The sequence below is a fragment of the Echinops telfairi genome, unplaced genomic scaffold (assembly GCF_000313985.2).
Source record: "Echinops telfairi isolate 266 unplaced genomic scaffold, ASM31398v2 ScPeMD7_42;HRSCAF=159, whole genome shotgun sequence".
Lineage (NCBI taxonomy): Eukaryota > Metazoa > Chordata > Mammalia > Afrosoricida > Tenrecidae > Echinops > Echinops telfairi.
In genome coordinates, this window is record NW_022103940.1 from 1745813 (window position 1) to 1763847 (window position 18035).

The following is an 18035-nucleotide window of genomic DNA, read 5'->3' on the forward strand; positions in this document are numbered from 1 at the left end:
TTCTCATCAAACTACTACATGATTGACAGTTTCAACTCCACACCTAGCCAGGAGTGTCTTATTATTGCTATTGTTAGGTGTCATCAAGTTCACTCCAACCTATAGCACTCCTACGCACAACAGAATGAAACGTCTGCTGTTTTCATACTTGTTCCTAAACTGGAGTCCACTGTTGCAGCCACTATGTCAATCCATCTTGTTTTGGGTCTTTTTCTTTTCCTCTGCCCCTTCACTTTACCAAAAACGATGTCCTTCTCCAGGGACTAGTCTCTCCTGACAACATGCCCAAAGTATATAAGATGAAGTCTCTCTGCACTTGCCTCGAAGGAGCATTCTGGCTGCACTTCTTCCAAGAGAGATCAACTTGTCCTTTTAGCAGTCCATGGTACATTCAATATTTGCGTCCAACACCACAATTCAAATACAATGATTCTTCTTCAGTCTTCCTTATTAAAGGTCCAATTTTCAAATACATATGAGGCAATTGAAAACATCATGTCTTGTGTCAGTTCTCAAAGTAAAGTCTTTGCTTTTCAGTACTTTAAAGAAGGACTGTGCAGCTTATTTGCCTAATGAAACCCATATATTGATCTCTTGACTTCCTACCAAGAGCATTGATCATGGATCCAAGCAAGACAAAATCCTTGGTAACTTGAAACTTTTCTCCATTTACATGATGTTACCTACTGGTTGAGTTACAATGTATTTGAAAACATGAGAGCAATACATAAAATTAACAAAAGCTAAAAACAAAACAAAAAAACAGGTTCTTAGAAAAGTTTAATAAAATTGAGAAAACTCCAAGAAAGAAAAAAATAATAATTAATTTATAACTTTCCATAAAAGAGATTATCCTGGCTAGATCATTTCAGAATTGGATTTATCAAACAGTTAAGAAAAAAAGTTATACAAAATTTCCACATGTTCAAGGAAATTGAATCAGGGAAACATAAACTCGGCAATTTTATGGGGTTGCTATGAGTCTGAACCAACTTGATGGCACATAACAACAAAAGCATTAACCAAATACGAAAATCATATGAAAGCATCAAAAATGTAGAATAGTATAGTAAAATAACATTCATCAGCACAGATGTGAAAATTCAATGAAATAGTTGGAAAATCATGCCAAATCATAAAAAGAGTGATACAATATGACTGGAGATAATTTATTATTATGTATGCAAGTGTAATTCAATATTCCAGAAATCAATCGATGGAATTCAACATTTTAGCACACCAAAAGACAATTATTTTCTATGCACCGGTAATGAACAATTCAAATGTGAAATAAAATAATATCACTTTCAGTGCTAAGAAGAAAACATAATTATTAGTTATATATATACCATAATATATATTTTGTTGGTGTGTTGTTAGGTGTCATCAAGTTGTTTCTGACTCATCGCAACCCTGTGGACAATAGAATAAAACACTGCCTGCTCACTAATATGTGTTGATCTATATAGATATGAAAATCTAGAAGACATTGATAAAATCAGTCAACAAATAAAGAAATATTTCCTGCTTGAGGATTAGAAGACAATATTGTACAGATACAAGTATTTCTTAAATTTATTGAGTCAATGCAAATGCAATCAAAATCAAAGCATCAATTTTAAACATATTGACAAAATTTTTAATTTTATGTAAAAAAAGAAAAAGATATAGAATATCAAACATAATACTGTCATAACACAATATTGGAAAACTCATGTTGTCTAATTTCTAGTTTATGGACATATAAGATGGTATTCTCATAAGAATAGATGAATGCATCAATAGATCTCAATGGAAATATCAAGAAAAAATCTCATAAATATTCTCAACTGTAATTTAATGAAAGGATACTTTTTCAACCAATGGTATTAGAACAGCTAGTCTGTCACATGTAAATAATCAATCTAGACACATACATTAAACATATTACAAATATTAGCTCAAAATGGGTCATAGACTTAAATATATATATTAGGTTGTATAGGAAAAAATATAGTTTACCATGGATTGGCATGTAATTGGACATACAAAACCAAAAACACAACATGTGAAAGAAAATTTAAAATGTGCGGTTGCATTCATTAAAGTTAAAAATATATCTGCTCTGCAAAATACACTTTTATGTGAATGAATACAGAAACCAAAGTTTGAAAAAATATTCGCAAAATATATCTGAAAAAGAATGTGTATACAAAACACACAATGCACTCTTAAACTCAAAAAGAAAAAAGAAACCCAATTTAAATATGTGCTAAATATCTGAATAGGAAATTCATTTAAAAGATATCAGAATAGTAAATTAACTTATGAAAAGATATTTCACGATTTTTATTAGAGAATTACAAAGTAAAAACCAATATACATATCTATCAGTATGAATTAAAACAACAAGTATAATTACATGCCTTGGCTGTTGTTAGATTCTTTAAAGAATGCTTCAGGGGTAGTGGGGAGGAGATGAGTCACTTAGGGTCCAGGATAGCAATAATGAAACCCACAATCTTCCTCTAGTTCTTAAATGCTTCCTTCCCCCAATTACCATGACCCCAATTCTACCTTGCAAACCTGGTTAGACCAGAGGATGCACAGCGGTACAGATGGGAACTGGAAACGCGGGGAATCTAGGACAGATGAACCCCTCAAGACCAGAGGTGACAGTGGTGATACCAGGAGGGAAGGGGGGGGGAGGTAGAAAGGGGGAATCGATCACAAGGATCTACATATAATCTCCTCTCTGGGGGATGGGCAACAGAAGGGTGGGTGAAGGGAGAATACATAATAATAATAATAATAAAATATATTTAAAATTTTTAAAGATATAATAATAATTTATAAATTGTTAAGGGTTCATGAGGGAGTGGGGAGTGGGAAGGGAAGGGGAGGGGGAAAAAGGAAAATGAGCTGATTCCGGGAACCCAAGAGGAAAGTGAATCTTGGGAATGATGAGGCAACAAATGTATAAGTGTGCTTTACACAATTGATCTATGTATTGTGAAGAATTGTATGAGCCCCAATAAAATGTTAAAAAAACCAAAAACCAAAAAAAAAGAATGCTTCCACACGTAGCAACACCACAAAAGAATCAAACATCACTCAGTTCTGCACCATCCTCATAATTGTTGCTATATTTGAACCCATTGTTTCAGCCACTATGTCAATCCATCTTGTTCAGGTCCTTCCTCTTTTCCTCGGCCCCTCCACGTTACCAAGCATGATGTTCTTCTCTAGGGACTAATATCTCTTATAACATTTGCAAAGTAAGTGACATTAAATTTCACCATCTTTGCCTCTAAGGAACATTCTGGTTGTACTTCCATGACAGATCTGCTTGTTCTTTTAGCTGTCCATTGTACTTTCAATATTCTTCACCAACACCAAAGTTCAAACACATGGATTCATCTCCAGTCTTCCTTATGCAATGTCCAACTTTCACATGCCTATGAGACAACCGAAAATATATCTTGGGTCAGAGGTGCCTTAGTCCTCAAAGTAAAACCTTACTTGTCAACATTTTAAAGATGTTTTGCACAGCAGATTTACCTACAACGAGCTCTCTTTTGTCTTTGACTCCTGCTTCCATGAATATTGATTGTGATTCAAGCAAGATGAAATTTCTAACAACTTCAATTTTTTCTCCACTTACCATCATGTTATTAAGTCTTCATTTATAAGGATTTGGTCTTCTTTACATTGAGTTATAATTCAAGGCTGCAATCCTTGATCATCATGAGCAAGTGCTTCCATTTCTCCTCATTTTCAGCTAGAAAGGTTGTGTCATCTGCATATTGCAGGTTGTTAATAAGCCTTCCTCCAATCCTGATACCACATTCTCCTTCATATATTCAAGCTTCTCTGATGATTTGCTCAGCATCTAGATTGAATAAGTATGGTGAGATGATACAACCCTGGAGCATATTTTTTCCAAATTCTAAACCACACAGTACCCCTCTGTTCTGTTTGTACAACTGGCATTTGCTATCTGTACAAGTTCCTCATGAGCACAGTGAAGTGTTCTGGAATTCCCATTCTTCTCAAGGCTGCCCATAGTTTGTTATGACCCAAATAATTGAATGACTTGGCATAGTCTATAAAACACAAGTAAATAACTTTCTGCCAAGATTCATTTTGACATTAGCAATTATATCCCTTATTCCAAGTGCTCTGCTGATCCCAACCTAAACCTCTGGCTAATATTTTGTCCCTGTCAATGTACTAACACAATTGTTGATGGATGACCTTCAATAAAATTTCACTTGCATGTGATACCAATGATATTGTTTTATCATGTATGCATTCCTTTGGGTCACCTTTCTTTGGAAAGGATTTAAATATTGATCTCTTGCATTAAGTTAGCCAGGTAGTTCTCTTCTGTTATTAGTGTTTAATGAAGCACATTTGTTCTTGAGATGTGCTTGAATTTCAGGTGGGATATACTCAATGCCATGTTTTCATTCAGGTGTACTTGTTTTGAATTTCCATAATTTGAACCTCAACTATTAGCCCATATGTCTGATACCAATCTATAAAGGCCTCTTCAGATTCATGAAACACATGTAATTATGCCAAATGCAGGAAGATCACAGGACAGTGGGTCGAAAGTCTTTGGATCCAGTAGCGTTGTAAGCATCTCAGCTCTGGCAGGGGTCTCTATGTGGTTTCTCCGGCCTCAGGGCTGCATCAGGGTAAGTCTATTTGGCGTCTCCTCAGGGATGTCTTGCAGGAAGTCAGCCTTGTCAGTAGAGGGTCTCACAAGGAGTGGGCCAAGACAGAGAAGTGTCTCCTGCCTCCATGGAAAAAATACAGGATTTCCCAGAATTCTCAGGAGAATGTTCTGCCCACACAGAGGCCTCATTGGCTATGATCTGACTGACATTCTAGACTCCATCCCTACACTATTAATCCTCAAATTCACAAATGATTATATAACTACCACAATTAAATTTCTTTGTATGTTGATAGATATTAGCATATCATAAACAGCATTGCACTTCAAGATAGAGCCTGAAATATCCTTTTGGTTAATGAATGTAAGACAATTTTTCTTGATTTTCATTTTTGGCATAGTAAACCATACGATTTTCTGACTCAATATGACCAATATCAATCCATTTCAGCTCACTAACACCTAGAATATCTAGCTTTATGCATTCTATTTCCATTAAATCGGCTCTATGAGTCAGATTTTAGGATTTATAATGAATAGCATCGGGAGCACAACTTAATCCACAACACATACATAAAAGGTGCTTCAAAAAGTTTGTGGAAACATTGAATTAGAAGGTAATAGAATGTTTCTATTTACTTGTTGAAGCCCCCTTTTACATAGACACCTGAGGAAGAATGGACAAATATTCCATGTGCCATTGAATCAACTGTGACTCATAGTTACCCTATATACAACAGAAGAAATGCTGACACACCCTTACATTTGTTGTTATGTTTGAGCCCACTGTTGGAGCTACTGTGTCAATATATCAAATCAAGTATCTTCATTTTGTTCCATGAACATGGTCTTTACCAAGTGTGAGAGTCTTCACCAGGATTTATTCTATCCTAATAGCATGCCAAAAGTACACGAGAAGAATTCTTGCCATCCTCTCTTCTAAGAAGCATTCTTGTTGTACTTCCTCAAAGATAGATTTGTTTGTTCTTCTGGTAGTCCATTGTACTTTAAGTATTCTCTTCCAACACCATAATTCTAATATATCAATTCTTCACTGGTCTACTGTCTAATGTTCAGCTTTCACAATGGTTATGATAACATTAAAAATATCATAACTTAGCTCAGGTACACCTTAGTTCTCCAAGTGATATATTTTCTCTTTTACACTTCAAATATGTTTTATACAGCATATTGTCCAATGAAATATTTCATTTGATTTCTTGTCTGTTGCTTCTATAAACATTGATTAGGTATGGATGCAACTAAAACGAAATCCCTAACAACTTCAGTCTTTTCTCTGTTTATCATGATGTTCTCTATTGGTCCAGTTGTGAGGGTTTTTGTTCTCTTTATGTTATTTTTTTATCCACACTGAAAGCTGGGGTCTTTGATCTTCATCAGTAAGTGTTTCAAAACCCAACAGCAAACCACAGTAGACAGATTTCCGCCCCCAATGGAAGCCAGTCAGATCCTAGTGAAAAGAGACAAAGAAGGGGAAAAAAAATTCTTGAAAAGCAGCTAGCTCCCTGTTGATTTTAGGGAAGGGGATTCCCTTCCAAACAATGACTCTCTTTCAAGAACTCCTTTCCACATCCCTGTCCACAGATCCAGATTATCATCAAGCTCAAGGTATGGGCCATACTGTAGTTGTTAAAAACTTTTAAAATGTTTTGTTTCTTATTTAAATTTCATTATTTAACTCTATACTTATTTGCTTTGAAATTTCTGTGTAATGTTTTGTATAAAAAAGTAAGGTTAGGGCAAAAACATGGTGGTCTACAATGGATTAATCCGTTTTCAATTATTTCTTATTAGAAAAAATTGACTTGGAACTTGAGTGCATCGCATCTCGATGCTCCTTCTAGAATAGATTAGCATTGAGGTCTGGGGCTCTACTGTAAAAAAATAAACCTGTAGCTTGGTTGTGGTTTCCTATTCCTTTGTCAGGGTTGTTATGTGTCTGCCTCATGGGGAAAAGGAATAATTTGGGGGGGAGGGTGTCCTCATAAAAGGAGGAGATAAGAAGAAATTTTTAAAAGGGACAAAAATAATTTGTTGATTATTGAAGATGCCTGCACTTAGATGCCCACATAGTCTACAATCCACACAAGGCCCCCAGAAAACATTGAGGCAAGAGGTTTGGCTGTGTGAGTTGAAAAGGTGCTATAGAGGGATCACTCATGCATGGGTGGGGGAGTACATGGTCAATGGTAAAAAGTGGTCAGTAACAGCAGGTATTGCTGATCTGCAGCCCCAAGAACCTTTAGTATAATTAGCTTGTAAGTTGTTTCTGCCTTCCAAAGAGCACAGGATTCCCACTGGTGGGGCCACCCCAATGTTTCCTGAGGAGATCTTCTCGTACACATTATCTGGCAGTCATATTCCCCTTGTCTCCAAGAAAATCGGTCGATTAGCTAGGATCTTATCAATATTTTTTACCTCTATGATCATGAGGGATATATTCTATCATTTTCTTTTCTGATGTTGTCTTTGCTGGGGTTTGATGTCAGGGCAAAGCTCACTTCATTAAAATAAATGTATGAGTTTCACCTCTTTTCTAATTTCTTTAGATTTCCTTTGCTGCTTTAGTTGTGATGGTTGAAGATGTTGAGTTAAAGTCCATGTTTTGATTGTGTCATATTATTTTATGTGCACATTTATTGCTATAAATTGCCCCAAGTACTACTTTTACTGTGCCCCAAGATTTGGTATGCTGTGTTTTCATTCTACTTTGTTTCAAGGAAGCTTTTAATTTCATTTTAAATTTCTATTATTGCACGAAAGTTGTTAAGCAGGATATGACGCAGTTTTGAGTTTCCAGGTATTTGATATTTTCCTGGAGCTGTTAATGATTTTTACTTTTATAGTGTGCTCTGAGATGATGCTTTGTAATATCTTAATGTTTTTAAATTAATTGGGTTTTGCTTTGTGCACTAACATATGATCTATTGTGTAGAATATTCAGTGTGTGCATGTATTAGGCTGGGTTGACTAGAGCAGCAAATCCAGTGGCAATCATATATGTTTAAGAAAGTGCTTTATATCAGAAAACATCCCAGCACAGTCCAACTCAAATCCATGAGTCTGATACTACTCCATAGGTCCTTCTTCAGACTTACACAGCTACATACATGCAAGGATGCAGAATTCAGGAATATCACTGACCTGTGGGTTCAAAGTCTTGTGAATCCAATGATGGTGGAAGCATCACTGGGCTCTGGCAGCCATCAGGATTGGTTAGCAGGAAGGTGAAGACAAAGAGAGAAGGAAAGGTTCCCAGAGTCCTCCCTATGAGAAGGCCATGCCCACAGAGAGGCACTATTATATATCTTCAAGGTGACATGAAATCATGTAACTACCACAGTGAAGGAAAAAAATGTACATTGTTGTTTGGGGAAGGAATGTTCTGTATATGGCTTTGAAATCAACTTGCTTGGTTGTGTTTTTTGTTCTTCTGTGTCTTTGTTGAATTTATTTCTAGTTGTTCTGTTATTTATTGAGTTTGATGTATTATGATGTTCTGTGATTGTAGAGTTGTCTATTTCTCTCCTCAACTCTAAATATTTGATTAATGTACTTTGAGGCACTTTCATTGGTTGCATAAATATTTATTATAGTTTTGTGTTTTTGTTCAATTGACCCTTAAATAATTATATGATGCTCTTCTTTGTTTCTAGTGTTATGTTTTACCTTAAAGTCTTCTTTGTCAAAAATTAATGTAACCACTTCTGCTCCTTTGTATTGCTATTAGTTTATATATTTTCTATCCCTAGATTTTTAGTCATTTTTTGTCTTTTTATAGTATGTCTCCTATAGACAGCTTATTAATGAGTCTTGGAAGTTTGTTCTTTTTTTATACTTATTCTGCTACTTACAGTCCCTTCATTGGTGTATTTATTTCCTTCACATTTGATTTAATTACTGAGATGTATGGGTTAAGTGCTGTTATTTTAATGTGTTTAACTGTGAAGGTTTTGTTTGTGTGATGGTTTCTTTATTTTACAAAAAAATTTGGTACAGAAATAATCTTGTTTAGTTCTTTCAGCTTGAGAAATGAGTTTGTTCTTCTCTTTTGGTTTTCTAACTCCTTCCATTTGCACATTTAATTATAATAATTCATGGTTTTCTCCAGCTGCCCTTTGAAATTTTGAGCTCACTTATTTGACTGCATAATTTTCAGTTGCTATAGTTTCTTTTATGTTCAAGAGCAACTTCCAGTCTCTTCTGATATCCATTTGGTAATTTCTTTCATTAGTTTTTTTTAATGACTTTTTCCTTTCTTCAAATATGATGTTTTTTATGTCATCCTACAACTCCTCTGGTCTTCAGTCATTAATGTTCAATGCATCAACTCTGTTCTGGAAATGGTATTTAAATTCAACATGGATATACTGAAGGTTCTATTTTGGCTCCTGTAGACTTGTTATAATTTTATTGAGCTTCATTCTTGTGGTAGTTACATAATGTGATGTCAGCTATGAAGGGGTGGAGTCTAGCATGTCATTCAGGTCACATCTTGATGACCTCATTTGGAGGCACCATGGAGATAAATAGCTCACTGGGGGCCAGATACACAGAAACTTCCTGCTTTGCCTTCCAGCTGACAAGACAAAGGGGCTACGCTAGAGCCTTGGAGGTGGGGGAGCCTTGTGGGGACCCCTGCCAGTGGTGAGATGCTTCCACTGCCACTGGACCCACAAGACCTTTCACCCACTGATCTGTGATCTTCCTGCATTTGGTGTCATTACATGTGTTGCATGAGTCTATAGAAGAATTTATAGATGGGTATCAATCATATGGACTAACATAGAACTTTTGGACTTGATATGGACTGGAATGTTTTCTTTGTATACAATTACACTTTGATATAAGCTTCTCTATTACACACATATGAGTGTCCATGAATTTGTTTCTCTAGTCAACCCGAACTAACACATTATGGTACTTTGGAAGTGGGGTACTAGAGAAACAAATCATAAAGATGGAAATTGGATGCTTATTTGACCTCTGCCTCATGGTAGTTTTCTTTCTTTGGCTAGACCGAGGTCAGATATATCCATGTAGTTTACTAGGTTGTTTTCTGTAAAGAATACGAGAAGTTAAAGATTTGATTATTTTGTTTGTTTTTTGTCTTTGGTTTTTCCGCTTTGAAATGGTGAAAATGTTTGCGACTAATGTAAATTTCAAGCTCAGAGGGCAAAATTGCCATTTGAATTTCTCAGAGACTATGCTGCTTAATGATAACAGCTGACAGAAGGTCAAAACAGCTGACAGAAGTACTGGCCTTGGCTTGGGGCAATGCAGCCAGAGGCCTAAGGCCATATTTCACATCAATCAAATAGTTCAGATAAAAACTGTACTTAAATGTTTTAAGAATTGAGTTTAGGATCTGATTTTACTTTGTTTATACTGATTACTTTTGCTTAGTATTGTTAATATAATGATTGGTAGAAATGATTATTGGGAAGTGTGAAACTAGAGAGCTTGTAAGTCCACTTGCATTCACCCATTAAAATTGAAACTTTAAATGGGTTTAGGACACTTCTTCAAAGAAGGCTCTGAAAAGATAAGACCCACACAGTGTCTTGAGCACTGAGGACATTCGAAGGGGAAGAGACTTGCTTAGGGGACTGCTGACAGATTGAAAGGGGGCGGGGATGATCTGGATTTCTGAATTTTGAACTAGTGATTTGTGCTTAAGGCTAGAAAAATATATTACCATCAAGAAACTCTCCTCTCTAGGACTGAACATTAAAGGTAGCCTGGGGCAGCCTGAAATGCTTGCTAGGTGACCAACTGGATCCTCTTGTTGAGTGGAAGTGAGAGAAATGCAGCAATAAAGAGACAGGTTGCGTCTGGCCACTGACACATGTGAATCTGATTTAAAGGGACTAGAGGAGAAGACAAAAGCGGGTTGAATGGTCTGAAATTCATGACCTAGAATAAAAGGGCTAGGGTTGTTGAGAATTTGTGATGGGACCCATAGTCTAAAGGCGAGGCAGCCAATGGGATCCAAGGTGAGGCTAAGTGAGGCAGCCCATATTGAGTTGACTAGATGAAGAGAAGATTTTTCAGCCTGTGATCTGGTGCATATTGCTGCTGATTATATGGAAGGCCTGTCCTGATTTAACTTTGCTTATGGAGGAAGACTCACAAGGTTCCAACTGGAATGAAGATCCTTCACATCAAAGAATACGACTGTCTCCTAAGAGCACTGGGTTGATGTAAGTGGGCAGGATAGGAATTGAATACCCCAAATTTGGAGGATGAAGGCATGAAGTGGTTGGCTTACAAATTTTCATAGGTGGGGGAATATATTCATAGGATTATGGTGTAGGTGTTCACATAAGTTTAGGATAGTTTTGTTTTGTTCATTCATAGAATATATGTTTAAATGAGGGTAGCACATTTTTAAATTTGATGAACTTTACTTTTATCTTGTTAGGTACAGATATGATTTTATTATTGTTTGTTTGAAAATTTTATATGGCTAAAGAGTTGTGTGAAAGTGGTAGTTACATAATCTGGTGTCAACTTGCAAAGGGGTGAAGTCTAACCCGTCAGTCAGGTCGCAGCTTGATGACCTCATTTGGAGTTGACACAGAGATAAATAGCTCACTGGAGGCCAGGTACAAAGAGATTCTCTGCTTCATCTTCCTGCTGACAAGACACATGGAGCTAGGCTAGAGGCCTGGAACTGAGGGAGCCATGTGAAGACCCCTGCCAGCATTGAGATGTTTTCACTGACACTGGATCCACAAGACTTTCTACCCACTGACCTGTGATCTTCCGGAATTCGGTGTCATTGCATGTGTTGCATGAGTCTGAAGAGGAATTTATAGATTGGAATCAGACATATGGACTAATATCAGACTTATGGACTTGATCTGGACTGGGCTGGGATGTTTTCTTAATATACAATTATTCTTTGATGTAAAGTTCTCTTTTACACACATATAAGTGTCCATGAATTTATTCCTCTGGTCAACCTGGACTAACATAATTCTAAATTTACATATGACAGACTGATGAGCTGATTGACAGTGCCCCCTTGATCTTGTTTTGGAGGATATTATTAAAATTAATCATAGTCTTTTGCACAGATGTAGTTGTTTTAATCCAAGGTATTCTAAATGGTGAGGTCTACATGGATATTCTTAGAGTATGTTGTTGAAAAAAATATTTCCAATGAAGATTAATTCATCTTATGAAATTCTATTATGCAATACCCAGCATGATTTCAATAACAAAGTCCAAATTTTCCAACTACTGATCCTTACTCTTTATTTTCATCATTCAGAGTCTAATCACAGAAAGTTAACAATGTATCTTTATTGCATGTTTAATTAAGACTAAAGAAATGGGTTGAGTTCAATTTCTTCATCATTGCTTAGTATTGGATGCATAAATTTGAATAAGTTTTATTAACTAGACTTCCTTGTAGAAGTATGTATATTTTTCTATCACAATGTGATAGGTAGGTTTAATGTGCCAACCTGGCCAATAGTAACATGTGGGATAAATAAGGTCACAGTTTGATTTGAGGGAAAAGAGATAAATTGATTGACAAGGCTTGCCCCTCTCTCTCTCTTATTCTGTGATACTTGGACCAATGTGTGGCTGCTTTAGCTAGTTCTCTGCCTAAACTTGTGAGCTATACTACCTGTAGGCAGCCAATCTCTGGATCGTGTCACTTGCGCCTTGGGTTCCTTAGAGACATGCTTTGCGAGCTGTTTGTATGGACATCACTTGACCTTGAGGCTGGTGGATCCTGTTGTTTTGCATTGTTTAACTTCGATATCACATATAGGCCTGCTTCGCTTAGCTCCTGAGCTGCTGAGTGTTGGTGATCTCCCCTGCTGTTTGCTGCCTATGCACTGATTGCCTGTGTTGCCTATGGGAAGACTCACCTGTCTGTTTCCTTGACCTTGGACCCAGCAGCCCTCATGAATTGAAAGACTTCCAGTATAATAACTGTTCCATGAAAGTGAGTTAAACTGAGTCCTCTATATTGCTGTGTGGACTAATTGACTGTTATATTACTTCATGCTATGTAAATCTATATATCTAGCTATAATCATAAGTGCCCTCGTTTTGTTTCTAGAGAAACCTGTCTAACACAATTGGTATGAGGTGTGGTTCTAGAGAAATATTAACAGACCAATAGCAATAGAAGAAATAGAGAAGCTTGTCAAGGATAACCAACAACAACAACAAAAAAATTCCCAGGAACAGATGGCTTCACATGAGAATTCAACCAAGCATTCAGGGAAGAACTGACACCAATCCTACACAAACTCTCCCAGAACATAGAAAAAGATGTCAAACTCCCAAACTCTTTCTATGAAGCTAGTATAACTCTGATTATGAAACCAAGCAAGGATCGCCCAAGAATCAAGAACTACAGAACAATATTCCTCATGAATATACATACAAACAAAAATTCTTAACAAAATACTGGCCAATAGAATACAAATGTATATAAAACAAATAATTCACCATGACCAAGTGGGATTCATACCAGGGATGAAGGGATGGTTCAACATACAAAAGATCATTAGTGTAATTTGCCACATGACATGAAAAATTATAAAAACCACACGATAATATCGATAGATGCAGAAAAAGAATTCAGCAACACCCAACACTAATTCCTGTTTAAGACACTCAAGAAGATAGGAATGGAAGGAAAATCCCTCAATATAATACAAACTATATATGAAAAACCAACAGCCAATGTGGTAGTCAATGGTGGAAAACAAAAACAATCCTACTGAAAAAGGGGGCCAGAGAAGGAGGTCTCTTGTCCCCACTCCTATTTAACATTATACTGGAGGCCTTAACATAAGGCAAAGAAAAGACATGGAAGTATTTGCATGAGGAAGGGAGAGGTGAAACTGTTGTTATTCGCAGATGATATAATTTTATATATGGACAATCACAAAAGCTCCACAAAGGGATTTCTGGAAGCAATAGAGGAATATGGCAGTGTGGCATGATACAAAATCAAAAAACAGAAGTCTATGGGACTGCTATACCCATTAGACAAGACCATAGAAGAGGAGATAAAAAAGGTGGTAAAATTCACAATGGCCAAGCACAAATTAAAATATCTAGGGATAAGCCTGACTAAAACAAAACAAAAGATTTGTATCAGGAAACCAGCAGAACATTATTACAATATCCAAGATTTACCCCAACAAGTGGAAGAATATCTCATCTCATATCCGTGGATTGGAAGACTCAATATATTAAAGATAACAGTTCTGCCGAAGGCACTATATGTTTAATGTAATCTCGATATAATTGCCATAATTTTTCCTCAAAGAATTGGAAAAATCGATTGCCAACTTCATATGGAGAGGGAAGAAGCCCAGAATTAGCAGAGAATTCCATAAGAAGAAGGAAAGAGTGTGAGGACTTGCTTTACCTGACTTTAGCACCTGATATTCAGCCATAGTAGTCAAAACCTCATGGTATTGGTATAAAGATAGACACTCAGACCAATAGAAAAGAACTGAAAACACAGAAATAAAATTATCAGCATGTAGACAACTGATCCTTGTTAAGGGCCCCCAAAATATGAAATGCGAAGCAGATGCCCTCTTCAACAAGTGATGCTGGGGAGAAAATGGATATTGTCCTGCAGAAAAATGAAGCAAGACCCTTACCTCACTCCATGTGCAAGAACAAATTCAAGGTGGATCACAGACCTCGAGGTAAAACCCTAAACTAATAGGGCTATCAATGAAGGAATTGGGAAAAACCTGAGAACTCTGGTGCTTAGAATACATAGGTTATCAGAAATAGGGAAGGACAAAATACAGATGAGTCACAAATTGACAAGTAAGGTACACCTGTGTGTACTTCGAAAGAATTCACCAAGAGAGCCCAAGGACTGGGAATACATCTTTAGCCATGACACATCAGACAAAGGCCTTATTACTAAAATCTACAATACTCAGCTAGCTTCCAGAAAGAAAAAAAAATCTAATCTCCCACTGAGGAGGTGGGCAAAGGATCTGAACAGAAGTTTTGCAAGGGCAGAAATCTGAATGGCCAATGTTCCTGTGAGATACCACCTAACACCCTCAAAGATAGCCCAATTAAAAAAAATCAGAATGCAACAAGTGTTGGAAGGGCTGTGGTGAGATAGGAAGCCTCGTTCACTGCTGGTGGACCTATAGGGGCAGCCACTATGGAAATCGATTTGGTGATATCTAAAACAGATGGAAATTGAGCTACCATAAGACCCAGCAACCCCCTACGGGGCATATACCCAGAAGAGGCAAGAAAAAACCACGGTCAGACATTTGTGCTCCAATGTTGATCGTGGCACAGTTCACAATTGCAGGGAGTTGGAAACAACCCAAATTTCCATCAGAAGATGAATGGATTTAAAAACTGTGGTACATACATGCAATGGAGTACTATGTGTCCTTAAAAAGCAGTGATGAATGCATGAAGTACATTGTTGCATAGGAAGACCTGGGGGAAATTATGCTAAGCGAAGTAAGCTAAGCATCAAAGGACAAATCCGATATGACTCCACTGAGGTAAGCTTAAAAATGCAAAAGTGACATAGAGAAAAAAATTACTATATACATGCATTACTGGGGCAAGGTCCAGGTAGTATGGCAGGGGCCAGATCAAATCCAGAAATACATATGGTAGCCAACTAAAAAGTGGGGTGGGTGGGGGAGGAGACATAGGCTGTGGGGGTACAGGGTACTAACCCACTCAAGGGGAGGGTGTTGTTTATATTTCTATGGAGAAAGAGGGACCAAATTTTAACCTGGTGCTCGAAGATGTGACTGCAGCATAGTGGTATGAATTAGGGAACAATAGAGAGGTCTGAGGGGCCGGCCCAATCCCAACTAGATGGAAAGTCCCCCCCCCCCTCCTCAGAAGAATTCACTTCAGGGAGAGGGATATGATGTCTGATCAGAGCGCACAGAATCAAATGAAGGCGGAGGAAGAGACAGTGGAGCACATCCTGGATCATCAAGCCCTGAGGATGATATTCCTCCTCAGAGCAGCCAATGCACAGAGAGGACCATAGAGCCGACCTCACTATGAGACATGACATACCTCACTGACCCATAGCGCTATGCTGGACAACACTAGAGACAGAGAATGGGAATTTTGCCTCATCTGACCTCACCACACCAAGGCGAAACACTAAGGGTGTGCAAAAGAACAGCAATGGGAACAAAGCAATGAAGTCCCCAGGGAATACCAAAAATGGACTTTGGGGCCAGGGCATGGCACCCCATCTAATTTGATCTGTAAACACTACTAAAGGTCAACAAACAGACCTTGGAATATTTATAAGCTTTTCTCTTTTTTTGTCGTTGATTTATTTCGTTGTTGTTTTGTTATCTTTTGTTGTTTTTGCTTTGCCTTGTTTTTGTGCATATTATTATCTCTGCATGTCTATCTAGATAAGATAGGCTGGATAAGCAATCTGGAGGAGAAAACAATGAGACCAATGGTTCCCGGAGGACATGGGAGAGGGGGAGGCGAGAGAAAGGAGGTGGGAGAAAGGAGGTGTGAGTTAATAAACCAAGGACAAGGGAACACAAGTGATCTAAAATCAATGGTGGAGAGAGTGTAGGAGACCTGGTAGGGCTTGATCAATGGCAATGTAACCGAGAGGAATTACTGAAACCCAAATGAAGGCTGAACGTGATAGTGGGACTAGAGGAAAGAACTAGGAGGGAAAGGGCATTTATAGAGGTCTAAATACAGGTATATACATATGTAAATATATTTATATATGATGATGGGGAAATAGATCTATGTACATATATTTGCAGGTTTAGCATTAAGGTAGGAGATGGAGGTTGGGCCTCTACTCAAGCACTTTATCAACCTGGCATTCCATGATGCCCACCTTCCCAATAAGATCGCTGAAACAAATGTGGTGAAGAAAGCTGATGGTGCCTGGCTATCAAAATATATTGCATCTGGGGTCTAGAAGGCTTGAAGATAAACAAGCGGGCATCTAGCTGAGAAGCAACAAAGCCCACATGGTAGAAACACACCAGCCTGAGTGATCATGAGGTGCCGATAGGAGCAGGTATCAGGCATAAAAGAGCCAGAACCCAAAATCATATCATTGGGAATGAGGGGGAGTGTGGTGTGGAGACCCAAAACCCATCTGTAGGCAACTGGACATCCCCTTAGAGAAGAGTTACGGGGAGGAGACAGGCCAGTCAGGGTGCAGTAAAACACCAATGAAACATACAGCTTTCCTCTAGTTCTTTAATGCTTTTTCCCTCACACTATCATGACCCCAATTCTACCTACAAAACTGGCTACACCAGAGCATGTACACAGGCACAGATAAGAGGTAGAAATACAGGGAATCAAGGACAAATAAACCCCTCAGGACCAATAATGAGAGTGGCCATACCAGGAGGGGAAGGGGAAGGTGGGAGGATACGGGGGAACCTATCACAATGATCTCTCTACAACCCCTCCCAGGGGGGATGGACAACAGAAAATTGGGTGAAGGGAGATATCGGTCAATGTAAGAAATAAAAAAAAAAAAGATAAATTATCAAGGGTTAATAAGGAAGGGAGGGTGGGGGAAAGAGGGGGGAAATGATAAGCTGATACCAAGGACTCAAGTAAAAAGAAAATGTTTATTAAAAAAAAGATTTACGGTTTTGGATACCCAAAGGGATATTTCTACGCTGCCCTTTGTTGTCACTATAGTGTGTATGCAAGAGTTTATTGGAAGAAAGACAAGGCTTTCTTCTCCCTTAAAGAGTTACAATTTCAGATACCTAGAGGTAGTTCTACTGTGCCCTAAGGAGTCACTATGAGTCTCAATTGACTTGATGACAGTGGATTTTCCTTGGATTGATGTAAGTATGTATGTAATTTTTTTTGGTATAAGTACATACATCACATTAATTATATATCATATTTTAATATATAAAATACAATTCTGATATAATCAGTCTGTTGATAAGAAAATGTACTATACTTCACTGTAAACTTCACAAGTTAATTGATTGTCACAGAATGCTTCTTTAATTTTAGCAAACTCTTTTGTCTGCATCTAACCAATAGTGTAACTGACCAATTTAAGTTAACAAATAAGACAAAAGTGAAAGTGTTTGATAACATGAACAACTTCTCTACTAAATTTGATAATAGATTCTAAATTCAGGAAAATTTTCCCCCATTTTTTGTGTGCTATTCACAACATACTAGCTAGAAATATAACACACTTCAGAACTTCATCTTCATTATTAACATTTTCTTCGTGATTTTTTTATGTCTAAGCTGATTATGCTCAGCATCTATTTTTCAAGCTTTATTTGAGTTAGCCATTCTCATATGTTCATGTACTGCTTGC